Source organism: Marmota marmota, unplaced genomic scaffold, assembly GCF_001458135.2.
Source record: "Marmota marmota marmota unplaced genomic scaffold, marMar, whole genome shotgun sequence".
Lineage (NCBI taxonomy): Eukaryota > Metazoa > Chordata > Mammalia > Rodentia > Sciuridae > Marmota > Marmota marmota.
The window spans coordinates 3,065,392-3,082,675 of record NW_026000052.1 but is presented as its reverse complement, the minus strand read 5'-3'; the positions used below and the strand labels follow the sequence as shown (position 1 = coordinate 3,082,675).

At 52.4% G+C, this 17,284-nt stretch overlaps 1 protein-coding gene across 2 annotated transcripts in view; it reads right to left on the bottom strand.

Moving 5' to 3' along the window:
- Brd3 (bromodomain containing 3) overlaps positions 1-2,273 on the bottom strand; it is a 31,654-nt gene extending 29,381 nt beyond the window's left edge. Inside the window, exon 1 of one of the 2 annotated variants that reach the window (XM_015505769.2) lies at positions 2,155-2,273. The gene's annotated coding sequence lies outside the window, so the exon portion shown is untranslated. Of the gene's footprint in view, positions 1-569; positions 689-2,154 lie in introns of those variants that run through there. The other variant, XM_048813370.1, reaches the window with a different exon arrangement.
- Positions 2,274-17,284: the final 15,011 nt, after the last annotated feature.

Here is a 17,284-nt window from a genome sequence, read left to right as displayed (position 1 = left end):
TAGTAAAGGAAAGAGTAAGAAAAGGTCTGAAACAGCAAGGGAAGGAAACTTACCTCCTCCTGGGAGGAGAGCAGGGCACAAAGAGAACCCGGGAGACTCCCTAGCTTAGGTTTCTCCAGGCGTCCAGCCCTGTTGGCGGGTCTAGAAATGCATGCCCCCCCCCCACTACCATTAACTTCTGCAGTCAATAAGTTTAACTTAGAGGGGCGGGGGACACCAACTGTGCATTTCTGAGCAGAATCTCAACCAAAATTCTGGACCGCACACACTTCGGGATTGGGCACAACAGCGGGAACTCACGGTGGACCACTGGTCCGCTTCAAGTGGGTCCTGGCGAACCAAGCGCGCTGCCCCTGGCCCTCACTGCGGCTCTGCCCCGGACACCGCAAGCGGGGGAGAAAGGACGTCCCCAGGCCCCCAGCTTTATTCACAGGGAGCCTTCAAAGCCCACGTAGGAGAAGGTTTGGTGCGCACTACTCCGCAGATGGGCTTGCACCGTGTTGCCACGCCGGTGCCCACCCCAAGTAGGAAGGAGGGAAGCGCCCCCACCCCTCCCGATCCAACTCGACCTGGGCCGGATTAAGAGCTCTTCAGGCTGATTTCAAAACGGGAACTCGGTCTTCTCCTGGCCTGGCTAAAGTAATCCAGCAACTGGTAGGGGAGCGAAGTCGACTCCGGGCCCACAACTCTGATGCCATCCTTGACCTCCCACTGACAGAAACCCCCAGCAGTAGGGCAGGACCCCTCTCCTCCCTGGGGCCTGGCTCTCCCTTCCCATGCCTCCCATTCACGCGTGACCTGGGTGGCTCAGGTCCTTTCCTGAGGCCAGGAGGCCACATCTGTAAGGGGGTGGTTCAGAAATTCATCTGAGCATCTAGGCCCAGTGCTGATACCTGGGCTAGTGTGGTGGCCTCTGCAGCCATGACCCTCCTTCCTTCCCAGGCTCCAGTTCTTGGAGTTCCACCACCACAGGCTTGAAGTCAGGCCTCCAGGGCCACTTTAAAGGGACAAATGCCCCAAGTGAAGCCACTTAACTNCTCGAACCCCAGCCGCGCTCAGACGGCCGGCGCGCACCTGCCGGCAGCCCGTGTTTGTAAACAAACCGCGCGCCTAATTAGCCCGGCGGGGGCGCGCGGGCGGGCGGGCCTGCGGGGAGGAGCCGCGCTCGGCCGCGCCCTCGCCTCCACCCTGCGCGCTGCGCGGGCAAAGTCCCGGCGGCGGGGCGGGGGCCCCCGACCCGAGTTCGCTGGCGGCGGAAAGGGCGCCAAGTCCTCGGCTGGGGAGGAGCACGGGAGGGTCTGGCTCTGTCCGGGGACCTTCTCTTTCTTGAGCCTCAGTTTCTCCATCTCTCCACCGAGAGACAGGCGCGAGAGAAGTCTCAGCCTAAGATTCCGGGACAGGGCCACCGAGATGAAAACAAGGACCGCTAGCTCCTTCTCCGAGTTTTGAAAGGCTCAGTTCACCGACATGTTTCGAAACTTGTTCTGGGTGAAGATTACTCGGGCATATATGTAAGTCAGCTTTTATCCAGCTGTACCTGAAGGTACATGTTGCGTATGTCAGACCCTAATACAAAACGTCAAAAACAAAAGCTTTCCCTCGAGGCCCTCTGCCTGCCACCTGCAGGGTTCGAGTTTCCTGGTGTGGGCAGGACCCACCCCACGCCCTTGGGGTCACTGAGTTTGGTTCAGGTTGAGCAGGAGTTTGGCCAAGGAAATAGATCTTCACCATACTGAAGCTCGCTAGCGCACTGAGCCGTGCTCTCCCACGCATCCAGAGGCAGGCGAGGCGTTCTGTCCCAGGCTTGCAGGTAAGGAAACGGAGGCTCAAGCTGGTGAAGGGACTTACCCCAGATCACAGAGCCAGTGTGCAGGAGAGCTGAGACTCTAAAGCCTCAGGCCTTGAAAACCCTTCTGTGGAGAAAACTCCAAGCCCTTCCTCCCTGTGCTGGGAGCTCTGGAGCTTCTCAGCGAGGTGGGAGGCACTGTGTGCAAGGGGGAGGCCCGTGAGGGGGGCTTTGCCTTTTTAGTTTGCAGAGTGGAAGGAGAACATCCTGGAAGCAGGAGAGTTAGGAAAAAGGGACCCTAGGCAAGTCACTTAGAACCATCATCCCTGGTGCCCCAACCTGATGTAATGCCTTGCAGAAGTACATACCTCTATCCCAACCTGCTTGGCGGCTACCCAGTTCCTGCTGTAGAAGGGACTCTCAGGGCTCTTTATAGTCATTAGGACAGGCTGTCATAGCACTTTAAGAAACGCCAGTGCCATTCCCCCAGAGCTAAAACAAATAGGTCCTGAACCTGGTCTTACCCTCCTAGGGCTTGGGTAAAGGGCAAAGGGCACAGGGTAGGCCACTCTGACCAGCCAGGATGTCAAGGCTGCTGTCCAAACACCAACAACTCTGATGCCATCCTTGACCTCCCACTGACAGAAACCCCCAGCAGTAGGGCAGGACCCCTCTCCTCCCTGGGGCCTGGCTCTCCCTTCCCATGCCTCCCATTCACGCGTGACCTGGGTGGCTCAGGTCCTTTCCTGAGGCCAGGAGGCCACATCTGTAAGGGGGTGGTTCAGAAATTCATCTGAGCATCTAGGCCCAGTGCTGATACCTGGGCTAGTGTGGTGGCCTCTGCAGCCATGACCCTCCTTCCTTCCCAGGCTCCAGTTCTTGGAGTTCCACCACCACAGGCTTGAAGTCAGGCCTCCAGGGCCACTTTAAAGGGACAAATGCCCCAAGTGAAGCCACTTAACTTCCGCAGCCTGGTTTCTTCCTCTGTCAAAGGGCAGCTGTGGGAAGGGATTGGGCCATGCGCCCAAGCCAGGCTTGTGACATCCCCTCCTTCTATGTCACTCACCCCTCCCCTGGTATTTTATGCCGGGAGTATGTACTGTCTCCCCTCCACCTCCATGACTGCTCCATGCGAGCAGAGCCCTTGGTTGATGGTTGTGCCTCAGGCCTCCATCTGTAGACTTCACTGCAGCCAGACCTCCACCAGCTAAGACACCACCCTGTCCTCCTGCTGTTGAGACCCTCCTGGAGGCCACATAGCCATGCTTTGGCCAGTACAAGGCCCAGGCCCTCACCTGACTCCCCCAGCTTCATATACAGTGCCTCTTGAGACACACAGCAGTGACATTACAGTTTATACCTCAGTTTCTTGAAAGTTCAGTTATCATGAGCCTTGCCCCAGGAAACTGATCACTCGTAATAGTAATTAGTAATAAATTTCTATCCATCAAGCAAAGCCTGGGCTATGGAAAACTGGAGGGCTCAGGGAGCAGAGGTTTCTATGTATATAATTAAGGACTAGCTTCTGGGTGCCAGGCACTGTCAGTTTGCTGAATCCCTGAGCAGTCCTCCAAGGTAGGGACTATTACACCCACTGTCCAGGTGAAAATGAAGGTGGCCTTGCAAACCTGGGCTGTGACTTGAGCCAGATGTGGGCTCACCTTTCTCCTGGGGGAGACACGTTATAGTATCCAGAACATATAACTTGGTTCTCTTAGAAGAGGGCGGGTGTGGTGTGGTTCGGTGGCAGAGCACTTGCCTAGCACACGCGAGGCCCTGGGTTGCAGCCTCGGCATGGCAAAACAAAACAGCAGGGTGGGAGCCATGGAGCGAGGGACAGAACTTGATGAGCTGTCTCACACCCCAGTTCTCTCTGCCCCCCAGTGGAAGCCTGTTTGTGCAGAAGCAATAGTGAAGCCCCTAAAAGCCCTGAGTGGGAAGGCCTCTGGCTCAGCCTGGAGCTCAGGTGAACACAGAGTGAGCCATGCCACAGCTGGGAGAAGCTGGTCGCTGGAAGACAAGTGTCTCAGTGTCCAACCTGTGGGACTAGAACAGTAAGGCCCTGCCTCGAAGGACACTTGTGAGGCCTGAGTAGTTGGAGGCCCTCAGGCAGCCTTCCCTCTAATCACCCCCTGCAGCACACATGCACCACCCTCCTGATGCTGGGGGACCTGCTATGAACTTGACCCTCAGCTGCCACAGAGCCCACACACTCCCAGGGACAGACCGACATTCATAAATCAGCAAGACAGAATATCTTATAGTGGAAATCAAGCAGGGGGGCAGCCAAACATGGGCAATAGAACTGTGATCCATTTTCATTTATGTTTCTTTTTTGATTATGAGTATTTTCCATTTTTTCTGTAGCAGAAACTCTGAAAAGTAGTCAGTGGTTTGCAGAACCCAAAAAAAAACTAGGCGACATGGTGCACCTGTGATCCTAGCATCCTGGAAGGCCAAGACAGGAGGATCTCAAGTTCAAGACCAGCCTGGGCAACTTAGTGAGAACCTGTCTCAAAATTAAGTTTAAAAAGGGCTGGAGGCAGGGGCTGGGGTATAGCTCTATGGTAGACCACTTACCTAGCATGTGAGTCCCTAGGTTCAAGACCAGTACCACAAAAGAAAAACAAAGGCTATAATTGGTACGCTAGCAGTAGAGACTCCAAAATTGAAAATAAGAAAGCAACTCCATTTTACAAGAGAATAAAATACTTAGGAATAAATTTAACCAAGAAAGTGCAAGATTTGAACACTGAAGATTACAAAACATAGTAATGAGAATCAGAAATGAGCTAAATAAGTGGAAAGGCATTCTGTGTTCATGGATTAGAAGTCTCAATGTGATTGATGTGGCAACACCACCCAGCCTCACCCACAGATTTGATGCAATTTCTATAAAAACTCCAGGTGCTTTTCTAAAGACACAGAAAAACTGATCCTAAAGTCCGTAGGGAAATGACCAGACCCATCACTCTTCCTGGTCTCAAAATTGCAGTTACTATGAGCAGAACAGTGAGGTACGGGTGAGGTACAGGCATGAAGATCCACAGGATAGAAGTGGGGATTCCTAAGAAACCTCAAATCAGCAGTTGTGGGTCGACTTCAGCAAGGGGGAAGGGGGTCATTTCAACAGGTGGTACTGGGGCAAAAGGATATCCCCGTGCAAAAGAATGTCCTGGGGGTAGGGGCTGTCCTCGGGAGGGTAGGAGAGTTCAGTGGGAGAGTGCTCACTCTCAGCATGCACCAGGCCCTGGATTCAACCCGAAAACAGTGCACCCCAACCTCATACCATATACAAAATGGATTGAATCCTAAAGATAAGAAAACATAGGGGTAAACCTATAAGACTTTGGTTTTAGCAGTGGATCCTTAAATTGTAAGGAAAAAGGGCTGAAATTCAACTTCATCAAAATTAATATCTTTGTACATCAAAGGACAGTATCAAGAAACTTGGACCAGGAAGGCAGAGCACTGGCCAGGCACATGTGGGGGCCCTGGTTCAACCCCAGCATGGAAAAGTAAATTAAGTGGATAAGTAAAGATGTAGTATCCAGAACATATAAAAACCTCACACGACTTGGTGGCAAACGAGAAGAGCAAGCTGATTTAAGAACGGGAAGGACTTGGGTAGACAGGGAGGTTCAGTGTCATTGGGCACCATGGGCAGAGGAGCCACACAGGGGCACCACTTCACCTCTGCAGAGTGGCCGTAATTTAAAGGAAGGGAAAAGAGCAAGTGTTGGCAAGATTGGGGAAGAACAGGGACCCTGCGCGTCAGTAGCAGGACAGCTGCTGAGGAATGGAAGGGGGCAATTCTGAAGAGTCCAGCAGTGAGGTACTGCCTGACCCAGCAGCCCCGTCCGGGTGGACACATAAGAGGGCGGAGGCAGGCCTTCAAACACTGGCACATGGATGTGCATGGCAGTCAGGCATGGTGCCCTCAGAGTGATCCCAGAGTCTCAAGAAGCTGAGACAGAGGGGCACAAATTCAAGGCCAGCTTCAGCAACTTAGCAAGACCCTGCCTCAAAATAAAAAGGGCTGGGGACATGGCTCAGGGTTTAGTGCACCTGGGCTCAATCCCCAGAACCAAAAAGAAAAAAAAAAAAAAACATAGAACGAGAAGGCGTGATGAGCCAGGGAATCAGACACCCCAAGGCTTCTGCAGGTGAGTGGCCCATCTGCCTGCGCCAGGTGCACTGCAGGTCGACCCTTCAGTGACATGGGTCTGGTCTGAATGTCCTCAGAGGCCCACGCTAAAGGCTTTGTCTGGCTTGGTGCTGTTGGGTGGCAGGAACCTTCATGAGGTAGGTGGGGCCTGGTAGGCAGGAGTTAGGTCGCTAGCACATGCCTTGAAGGGACGCTGGAACCCTGGCCCCTTCTCTTCCTGCTTCTGCTTCCAGGCCTCTGTGAGGCAAGCGGCCTGCTCCACCATCTGCTTCCTGCTGTGATGTGCTGCCTTACCAGGGCACCCAAAACTATGCACCAACAAACCATGGACTGAAACTCCAAAACCATGAGCCAAAATAAACCTTTCCTATCTGTGAACCAATGATCTCAGGTATTTCATTACAGTAATGAAGAACTGACTAACACAACCCCAAATACTCATGGTCCCTTGGTCATTGAACCCCTGATTTATGCACTGGGCATGAGGCCTCCCCAGATGATGATCACATTTCTCAGCCTCCCTTGCAACTAGAAGTGTCCAAGAGGGTGGGAGGAGGCCCGGTGCCTTCTGGGAAGGGTTCTTCATTTTCTCCTTGTGCTGCTGAGTGGGCCAGAGGGCCACCATCTTGGAACAATGCTCATCACCTGGACAGAAGGACCCACTGGCCAGCTCCTTCCCTAGGACTTTGTTTCCATGGGCGAGATGAAGATTCATTTTGTTTGTGGCGTGTTATTTTGGCTTTCTGCTGAAGCTGACATTAACCCCAACTGGTCTAACAAGTACGAGGGGGTAGGGAAGAGGTGACAGTTTCACATTCTAAATTCTCTCTACGCTCAGGGAAATGGGAGAGTCACTTTCATCTTTAAGGAAGTATGCCTTTAAAGTTTTAAAGAATACAGTAGCAGAATGGGTGACTTTGAAGTCATTAAAGGACACAGAAAACGCCCTGCTCTTGCTGGCTCTTGCTGCTCACATCCCCTGGGGATTAGGGGAGGCCCAGCCCCTCCCACTGTAGCTCCACGTTCACAGCTGCACCACCCCTCGCAGGATGGCCCGCTGCACACCTGTCCCTGGGCAGGAGTCTACACTGCCCCGTGCTCAGCTCCGCGGGCTGTGGCTGGCTCTGCGCTGAGTCGGCCTCTCCCTTCCCGTGCTCAGCACAGGCGAGGAGCCAACCCTCCAGGTTCAGAGGCAACAGGGCTTTCCACTTGCCGGTGGGAGTGCCAGGCCAGGCTGGTCCGGGAGCAGATGGAGTCCAGGGTGGTGTGAAGGCACCGGTCTTTCACTTTAACTTACAATTTTAGGAGACTTCAAATACTTGGAATTGATGCCTTAAGTGTTGGTCAAACAGTTATCCGTACCTTTCCTTAGTGGGAAAAGACATCATTGCTCACATTGCTTTATACCCCGTCAGTGTATCTGTATTTTCGGGATGGAGGGAATGACAATGAATTGATGAGTCCCTGAAATTATTAGGAAGATGAGATTGTGTGTGCAAAGAGAGAGAGATGCACCCGGGTGCTGCTTCTTGCAGCCCTGGGATAGAACACAGTGCAGACGTGCGGGGAGGGAGGGTGAAGGGGTGAGGCCTCGTATCTGGCCCCCCTTCCCAGGGCCCCCATTCCTATTCCCACCTTGCACACAGGCCCAGAGCACATGCCCTGGCCTGCTTGCCTGGCCACCTGGATGTGTGCATTCAACATGGTGGCAGTGTCACAGTCCCACCCTTACACGAGGAAGGGAGCTGAGGGGAGACGTGTGGCAGTCAGTGTCAGAGCCGGGATTGACCACAGGCTGACACCAACATCTGTGGGGTTGCCATTAGGTTCCCCTGCTTTGGGCCCACAAGGCAGGAAAGTGCTTAGACCCCTGGGTTAAGGAACAGATCAGAGTGGAGACCAGGCATAGCCATGGGGATCCTATAACTTCACAGGCCGGGGCAACATAGCAGAGGGGGCTGCAGCCCTGCTGGTCTTCCTGGGAGCCCGGCCCCCTCAGTCCCCACCTGTGCCCAGAGCCAGCCAGGCAGTGATGTCAGCTGTGACAGAGGACGGCGGGTGGATGTGCTTCCGTCTTTCAATGAGCAAAAGTCCTTCAAGATCTCTCCTGGCCACACACGGGTCATGCTCCCAATTCTTTTTTATTTAGAAATGATTTTATATTTACAGGAAAGTTACAAAGATATTAGGGAAGTTCCCGTAGACCCTCCTCACCCAGCCTCCTCCCTAGAGACAGCTCGGACCTGGGCCCAACAAGCCCCTGTGCTGGACCCGGGGCGTGTGGGGTCTCCACCTGCTCTGCCTTCACAAGACGGCTTTGGCTAGTCTGAGTCCTTTGTGCTTCATATGAATTTTAGAGCTTTTTTGTTTCTGTGGAAAATGCCATACGATAGGGATGGTGCTCAATCGGTAGATCACCGTGGGTAGGACAGGCATTTAAACAATATTAAATCTTTCAGTCCATGAACGAGGAATACTTTTTATTTATTTGTGTCTTACATTTTTTTCTTTTTCTTCCATGTTTTCTAGTTTTCAGTGTATAGGTCTTTCATGTCCTCGGTTAAATTTGCTCCTAAGAATTTTATTGGTTTTGATGCTTTTTTGTAAATGAGATTTTCTTTATTCCTTTTTTGATTTTTCATTATTGTAAAGAAATGCAACTGATTTTTTTGTATGTTTATTTTGCATCCTGCAAACTTACTGAATTCACTTACCGGTTCCAATAGTTGTTTTTTTTTTTTTTTCTTTCTGGAGTTAACATTTTCTACATATAGGATCATATTATAGGCAACAGAATAACTTGACGTCTTCCTTTCCAATTTGGATGGTGTGGGCTGGGGATGTGGCTTGGTGGTAGTGCATTTGTCTGGTGCGTGTGCACCACACACACACACACACACACACACTGAAAGAAAAATTTTATTTTCAATTGAATGCTCTCTGTTTCTTTTTCTTATATGATTGCTTTTGCTAATCCTTCTAGAACTGACTATATTGGATAGAAGTGATGAGAGTGGACATCCTTTTCTTATTCTTGTTTTAGAGAAAAAGCTTTCTGTTTTTCTCCTTGCTGACTATGGGCTTTATCATGTTTAGGAGACTGTGTTCTATACCTGAGTTGTTGACACTTTTTATCAAGAAAGGATGGTTAAACTCTGTCAAACACTTCTTCTGCACTTATGGGGTAATCATGTGGTCTTATCTTTCATCACGTGAGTGTCATATATAACAGTGATTAGTCTGTAGATATTTGGACCAACCTTGCATCTCAGGGATAAATCTCCCTTGGCCATGATGTGTCACCGGATTTCAAATTATATTATAAAACTATTGTAATCAGAGCAGTGTGGTCCTGGCATAATCAGAGACACACAGACCAAGGGAACAGAATAGCAAACTGAGAAATAAGCCCAAACATGTACAGTCCACTGATTTTCAACAGGGGTATCAACAAATGATGGGAAAGGTAGATTCCACATCCCGATGAATGAAATTGGACTGTCATCTAACACATACACAAACTCGACTCAAATGTAAGACTTGAAACTATTAAAATCCTAGACAGGAAGAAAGCCTCCTGACATTGGCCTTGGCAATGATCTTGTGGATGTTGCCCCAAGAGCCGAGGTGGTGGTGGTGGCAGGGCTGCTGCCTGGCTGAGACCAGGTTCAGTCCCAGCAAGGTCAAAATGCTCAGCCCACCAAGGCAAAAGTAAGCAAGCGGGAGGTCAGACTCAAAGGCTGCTGCCCACCAGAGGAGACCGTCAACAAGACCGAGAGCCGCCTGCAGACTGGAAGGAATATTCGCAAACACCATATTTGGCAAAAGAGTGATACCCAAAATACAGAAAGAACTCACATAACTCGATATCAAATAAAACCAAAAAATCTTCCCCAGCACCACAAAAAATAAAAAATAAGTACAAACTTACAAAACAAAATCGGATTAAAAAGTGAGCAAAAGACCTGAATGGACATTTTTCCAGAGAAGATGTAAGAATGGCCAACAGGGGCTGGGGCTGGGGCTAAGTGGTGGAGCACTTACCTAGCACGGGTGAGACACTGGGATCCGTCCTCAGCACCACATAAAAATAAAAAATAAATAAAGGTGGTGTGTCCGACTACAACCAAAAAATATTTTTTATAAAATGGCCAACAGGTGTGTGAGAGGTGACCCCATCACTAACCTGGTGCCCCGGGGGACAGAATTAGAAATGGGGTTGCCAGGGTGATTAAGTCGTGAGAGCCATTCTCCCCAGAGAGATTTGTGGCCATGTGCAGGTTTGAGGGAATCTGTCACTGGGGCCAAGCCTGTGACCCTAGAGACTTGGGAGGCTGAAGAAGGAGGATAGCAAGTCTGAGGCCAGCCTAGGTTACTTAGGAGGCCCTATCTAAAAATAAAATAAAAAGAGCTGGAGGGAGGCTCAGTGGTAGAGCACCCTGGTTCCGTCCCCAGCACAAAAAGTGAAACAAACAAACCAAAAATACCCACCTAGAGTGGGGGCTGGGGTTGTGGCTCAGCCGTAGAGCTCTCGCCTAGCATGTGCGAGGCCCTGGGTTCCATCCTCAGCACCACATAAAAATAAATAAAGCTATTGTATCCCACTGAAAAATAAATATTAAAAAAAAAAAGCCCACCTAGAAATAAACCTGCCCGGGGTGGGGCTGTGGAGAGCTTGCCTCGTTTGTGTGAGGCACTGGGTTCGATTCTCGGCACCACATATAAACAAGTAAATAAATGTCCATCAACAACTAAAAAAAATGAAAAAAGAAAGAAATAGATGTGCACTACCATCCAGCAGCCACCTCCTGGGACACATCCAGGTGGACCGAGGCCAGCGCCTGGAGAGACACCTGCACTCCTGCTGGGGCAGGGCTACTCCTGGAGTCCCCCAGTGTCCACCTGCGGTGATGAGACTCAGGAGTGTGTGAGTAGGTCCTGGAGTATCACTCAACACTGCCTCTTGTGACAGCATGGGTGAGCCTGGGGGAGTGTCAACCGTCTTGTCATGCAGACTGTAAGCTTTGAGAGGCACAGAAAGACACTGGATGGCCCCATTTGTTTGTGGCATCCTAAAAAGAAAAATCAGAAGCACACCCAGGGGGCTGGGGATGTGGCTCAAGCGGTAGCGCGCTCGCCTGGCATGTGTTCGGCCTGGGTTCGATCCTCAGCACCACATACAAACAAAGATGTTGTGTCCACCCAAAACTAAAAAATAAATATTAAAAAATTCTCTCTCTCTCTCTCTCTCTCTCTCTCTCTCTCTCTCTTTAAAAAAAAAAAAAAGAAGAAGCACACCCAGGAGCAGGTGTAGGACCAAGTGGCCAGGGGCAGGGACACGGGAGGGATGCAGGCCCAGGGGACAGAGCTGTAAGTGAGCAGCTGAGGGAGTCTAGGGCTAGGAGGAGCATGAGGACCGCAGCTAACAAGGGCATGTCACCTGCTGGAAACCACCAGGAGCCACTTGAGGCCCTGCCATGTGAGGAAGGGGGCAGCTGCGTGATGATGGCCAGTGTGCTTGGCTAGCGTCCATCTCACTGGTCCCGAACGCCGCACGTGGCAGCCGAGGGGCGATGGCTGCAGGCACGGGCGCAGCTGGACAGCAGGAGCAACTCCTTTTTTTCTTGTACCAGGGATTGAACCCAGGGGCGCTTAACCTCTGAGCCATGTCCCCAGTTTTGCTAAATTGCTGAACTTGCAATCCTTCGGCCTCCGCCTCCCCAGCTGGGGATATCACGGGTGTGCACTGCCCGGCGGGCAAGAGGGGCTACTTGTAATGTTTGTAGCCTGGTGGAGCAGCCAGGGTCGGCAGCAGTTTATCTACACTTTAAACAGGCAGTGCAGGGGGTTTGAAGGCTCCCAAGGCTTAGAGATAATCAATGCTTGAGGTGGCGGACACCCCAGTCCCCTATTCTGGTCACTGTGTACTTGTATTGAAATGTCACACCATGTCTCCTTGATATGTGCAATTACTATGCATCAGTTAACATTCTAAAAAATATTTCTAAAAATAGTTATACACCTTAAATAGTAGGTATTAGGTATATATAAACAGCATGTGTTCAATCATTTTTAAAAAGAGACTGGCATCGGTACGTTGCCACTAACTAAGCTTGGAGTGCATCAGGACTGCACCACTGTCCCTGGGTGGCCTGCCTCTGGTCACAACCCCATCAGTACTGCTCACCTGTCTTGTCATCCAGACTGTCAGCTTTGAGAGGTGCTGGCGAGGCATTCTGGAGATCGGGGTTGGCAGAACTCTTCCCACTCACCCCATGGGAGAGGGCTTGGGTCACCTCCTGGGGGGGGGGGACAGTGACCACACACGCTCTCTGGGACCCTCTCTGAGGGAGATTTGTCCTTCCTCCCTCATATGTTGAGCCATTTCTGTTTCCTTCAGTAGGGACTAATCTCTTTGTTACTTAGGGTCGTAACCCAATTCTGTTATTTATTTCATCTTTGCTTAGACGGGTCCAGCCTTGGCTGCTGGGTGCTCTTGAGGCTGGCTCCGGGGTCCCTGCGACTTGCTCTCCTCCATGGATTCCGAGCAATTCCCTGCTTCACTACGTGATGCTCCAGGCTGCATCAATCGCTGTCACACCAACTCCCCTGCCAATTCACGCCATTCTGTGGTGATCTCTGCCGAGCATCCCCGTGGGGCAGCGTACTAGTCAGTTTGTATCTATAAAAGGAAATTTAAAACTGGGCACCTTGCGGACGCCTGTGACCCCAGCAACCCTGGAGGCTGAGGCAGGGGGTCACAAGTTCCAGGCCAGTTTCAGCAACTGAGACCCTGTCTCAAAATAAAGAAAAATATAAAGGGCTGAGTGTGTAGCCCAGTGACAGAAGTACCCCTGGGTTCAATCCCCAGTTAAAAAAAAAAAATTAGGGGCTAGGGCTGTGGCTCAGTGGTGGAGCACTTACCTAGCATGGGTGAGGCACTGGGTTCGATCCTCAGCACCACAGAAAAATAAATAAATAAAAATAAAGGCATTGTGTGCACCTAGTTACAGAGGTGGAGAGGACTGAAGTTCATCTGGCTCATGGTTCTGGAGGCTGGAAGTCCAGGGTCAGGTGGTCACATCTGGCCGGGGCCTCCTGCCACTTCAGCTCTCAGTGGAAAGAGAGAGGGCAAGAGGCAGCATGCAGGAGGAACACCAGGGGCAGCCCTGCCTCCTAGCAACCTGCTCTGACAGGCAGCAACTGCTCAGCTGCGTGGGAGCGGCATGAATCCCTCTTAATACCTGTTCCTTCAAGGTCCCACTGCCTTTCAGCACAAGTACACTAAGGACCAGATTTCAACAGAGCTGCAGAGCCACACCTGGCCACAGCAGTGAGCTCCGGTAATGCCACTGGGCACACAGCCAGCGATTCTCAGGCAAGCAGCCACCATTCTCCGTCCAGCCAAGGCCGGGGGTGTGGGGGTGTAGTGCACAGCTGTGGTCCCAGCTCCTCAGGAGGCTGAGGCAGGAGGATTGCTGGAACCCAGGATTGCCCATCCTGGGCAGCATAGTGAGAGCCAGCTCTTCAAAAAAACAAAAACAAAACCCCCAACAGTTCCCTAAGTGCTCCCTGTGTCCCCAGGATCAAACCAGGCTTGGAATACTGGAGAACGTGATGGGCAATCACTGGCCTCCACATAAGGCATGCCCAAGGGGGGCCGAACCAGAAGACCTGAACTCGAAGAGCTGTGTGATCAGTGTCCTGAGGAGGCCTACCAAGGAGGGAGTCAGGGGCTCTGAGCCTTCTGAGGTAGTCAGAACCAGGAAATTTTGGCTGTGCCTGAACCTTTGGAGGGAGCTGCTGTTGGGGTCTTCTGGGTGGCTGCAAGGCACTTGATGGTGTGCAGACCACCTGCCCAGAAAGTTCTCTCATTCTGCAGCGGCCAGGGTGGGAGCGGGGCATCTCTCCCCACATCACACCCCTGGGGACACAGAGGTTGTGTCCAGGACCTCAGTGCCCTTGGCCCTCTTCTGGGGGGGCCTGGGTCCAGGTTTCCAGGCAGAAAGGCAGTGGGGTCAGCAGCCCTGGTGCAGGGAATGGCAATGACCATGGGGGTCAGAGCAGGTGTCATTCCTGACCCCAGACACACCTCCAGTTGACATGAGCTGGCCAGTGTCCCTGAGCCAGTGCAGTCAGACTCTCAGGCTGACTTGGAGACTGGCAAGATGGTGGGCTTGGTGCAGGGCGCCCTGGGCTCTGGCACACAGTAGGCGCTCAGTGGGTGCTCTCTGTGTGGCCCCACGCACACTGAGGTAGAGGGAGCCTGTGTGTGCGTCTGCTGCAGTGAACTTCCCAGGCACAGGCTGGCTCAGCAGCCAGATGGGTGTAACCATGGCAACCAGCCTCCTCGACAGTCCTGGGCTGCGAGTGGCCCAACCTCCAGAGCCTGAGTGGCAGCAGGCCAGGTCAGCAGAGCCAGCAGTGAGGGAGGCTAGTATCTGTGCCAGGCAGGGCAGTGCCTGGGCTCCAGGTGTCCACGCATGGGGAGTCTGGGTCACATGGGGCAGGACAGGTTCGCCCGTCTCCCCACCCCAACAGATGGAGGACTCTGGGGCTCAGGCCACATAAGCAATGTGGCCTTCGTCTGCACCATGCCAGGGGGCGGGGGAGGTGGGGAATGCGAAGGAGTGCGCACACATCTTTACTGAGAGCTGGGGAAACCGAGGGAGGGGGCTGCAGGCAGCCTGAGGACCCGCAGAAGAGCTGAATGCCGGCCCGGTGGCAGCTGAGCCTGCTGGGGACATGAGCGCACCCTGCAGGCACATAGGCAGGGGGGCCACGTGGGAGGGGCCCTTCCTCCCTGCTGGCCTGAGACTGTGACCAGAGCTGACACCCCCAGACCCTGGGCGTCTCCCCCGCTTCCTCCCCTCCTGTGGCCAGTGTCCACTCTGCTATCTGTCACTACTGACTGAATCTTGAGGACCAAGGGCTGAGTGTAGGGTGGGTTATAGGGTGGAACATCAGGAGGACAACAGAAGCTCAACAATAAACACACATTAGTTTCATATACAGAAATGTCAGATCTGGTCAACGAAAATAAGTCTAATGCTATTAGGCAGCGTGGGTGACCTGCCACTCAGAGGAGCACTTTATCAAGACACATCCCTGAGTGTGCCGAGCGTCTGGCATCTCCCTGCTGCTCAGACACGCCCGTTGTTTTCCATAGGGCTGTTGGTCACATCCAGGGTCCGCTCCTGAGCGCACCTGCGTGCTTCCGGGCTCCTCGACTCTGATCCCTGCATCCACACAACCTTTCCGTCTCACCCGCGTCTCTTTATCTCTGACTGATCCAGGAATGAATCTCCCCACTGCCTGGGGACTCAGTGATAAGGGACTGGAAAAGTGGAGCCGTCCCTGCTTCCGCCTCTGCTTCTCCCGAGTGGCCGGGGATTCGCCGCCCTCTTCCCGCCCTCACTTAGAGGGCCAGGAGCTGTGCAGGTGCTGGTCCTGGCCCCCCATCTGGCTCACCTGGGAGCATTGCTTGGGATTCAGCATGTTCCAGAGGCAGCCTCACCTCTCTGTGGCGCCACAAGAGGTAGCCTCACTCCAGGGNCCACCTCCACCCGCTGGCCGTCACCATTACAGCACGACCGTCATCAGTAGGGACACGTCACCACCACCTTCATCTTCACCATCATCAGGACCTCAGGGACCACCACTGTGTTCGCCAGGCAGGGGCTCTCCTCGGCTCCCGAGCTCAGTGTTCTTCTCTCTGCTTGGGACTTTCCTCCAGCATGTGCTCGACGGACGAGTGCCCAGGGTGCTCTGACTTTGGCCACTGGCTCCCAGCTTCCACTGCACTACCGGGTAGTTGAGTGACAGAGAGCTGTGCGGCCACCTTTGGTCCACTCCGAGGGCTCTGGGTTTGGATCCCCTGGGCAGTGTGTCTCTCTGTCCCTCAGCTTCCTCCTCCCCTGAGGAATGATGCCTTGTTGGAGGGTTGACCCTGATCTTGTGGTGGAATATTGCCCCAGCATCTGCAGACGGGAAAGGCTCAGTAGCTGCTGCCTGCGTCACAGCCACTGCAGGTCTGGGGTCAGTTCCCTGTTGCTCCATCCACCCACATCCACTCATCTGCCCCCCATCCACTAGCTACCTGCTTCCATCTACCCACCAGCCACTTAAGACATTAATAATCCAGTTTTGGGGGAGGGTATCAGGCATTGAGCTCAGGGGCACTCAACCTCTGAGCCACATCCCCAGCACTATTTTGTATTTATTTAGAGACAAGGTCTTGCTGAGTGGCTCAGCACCTTGCATTTTGCTGAGGCTGGCTTTGAACTCAGCATCCTCCTGCCTCAGCCTCCCGAGCTTCTGGGATCATGGGTGTGTGTCGCTGCGTCCGGCAAAGTTTCTTTCTTTATATCACCCATTTTAAAGTGCCTTTTTTTTTTTTTTTTTTTTGGTCAGGAATGGATGTCACACCTATGTAACACGTCGATGAGTCAACACTGCATGGACAAAGCCCGGAGGCTTCTCCCTGAAGGTCAGGAATAAGGTAAGGCGGTCCGTGCTCACTTGAGGCAAGAAGGAAGGAGATAAGTGATGCTGCCGGCGAAGGACCGGCTTCTGAGGTAGCGGCTTTCTCCCTGGCTCACCTATTCCTCAATGTTTCCGTGACTCTTTCTGGCCTAAATTCTTCTTTTCATCATTTTTCAAACCAAAAATTCAACTTATTTAATAAATGCAAGAACTTTTAGGTTCTCTTTCCTCTCAGGTTAATTTGGGCAATGTGTGTGCTTTTTTAAAAAATACTTATTTTTTAGTTGTAGTTGAACACAATACCTTTGTTTTATTTATTTATTTTTCTGTGGTGCTGAGGATCAGACCCAGCACTTCGCCCGTGCTAGGCGAGCGCCCTACTGCTGAGCCACAACCCCAGCCCAAAATATATGCTTTTTAAGAAAATCACTCATTCCCTCCACGTTGTTGGGTGCTCCCTCCCGTCGTCGCCCGCCTGTGGTCTGCAGTGCTGTCTCCTTCATCCCCATGTTAATGAGCTGTGTTCTCACTGTCAGTTTGACACAGACATCTCTCTCTTTTTCTCTTTATTTCCCTTGTTTCTCTCTTTCTTTTCCTTCCTTCCTGCCTTCTAGGTTTTGAACCCAGGGCCCATGCATGCTGGGCAAGCACTGACCACATCCTCAGCTCTTTTTACGATTTTTATTTTGACACAGGTCTCACTGAGTTGCGGGGGCTGAGCTTGAGATCCTCCTGTCCCAGCCTCAGGAGCAGCTGGGACAGCGGGTGGGAGTCACTGTGGTTGGCCTGTGTGCTTTGGTGTTGTCCTACCCTCTTTTTCTGCTCCTTCAGGAGGAACTCATATT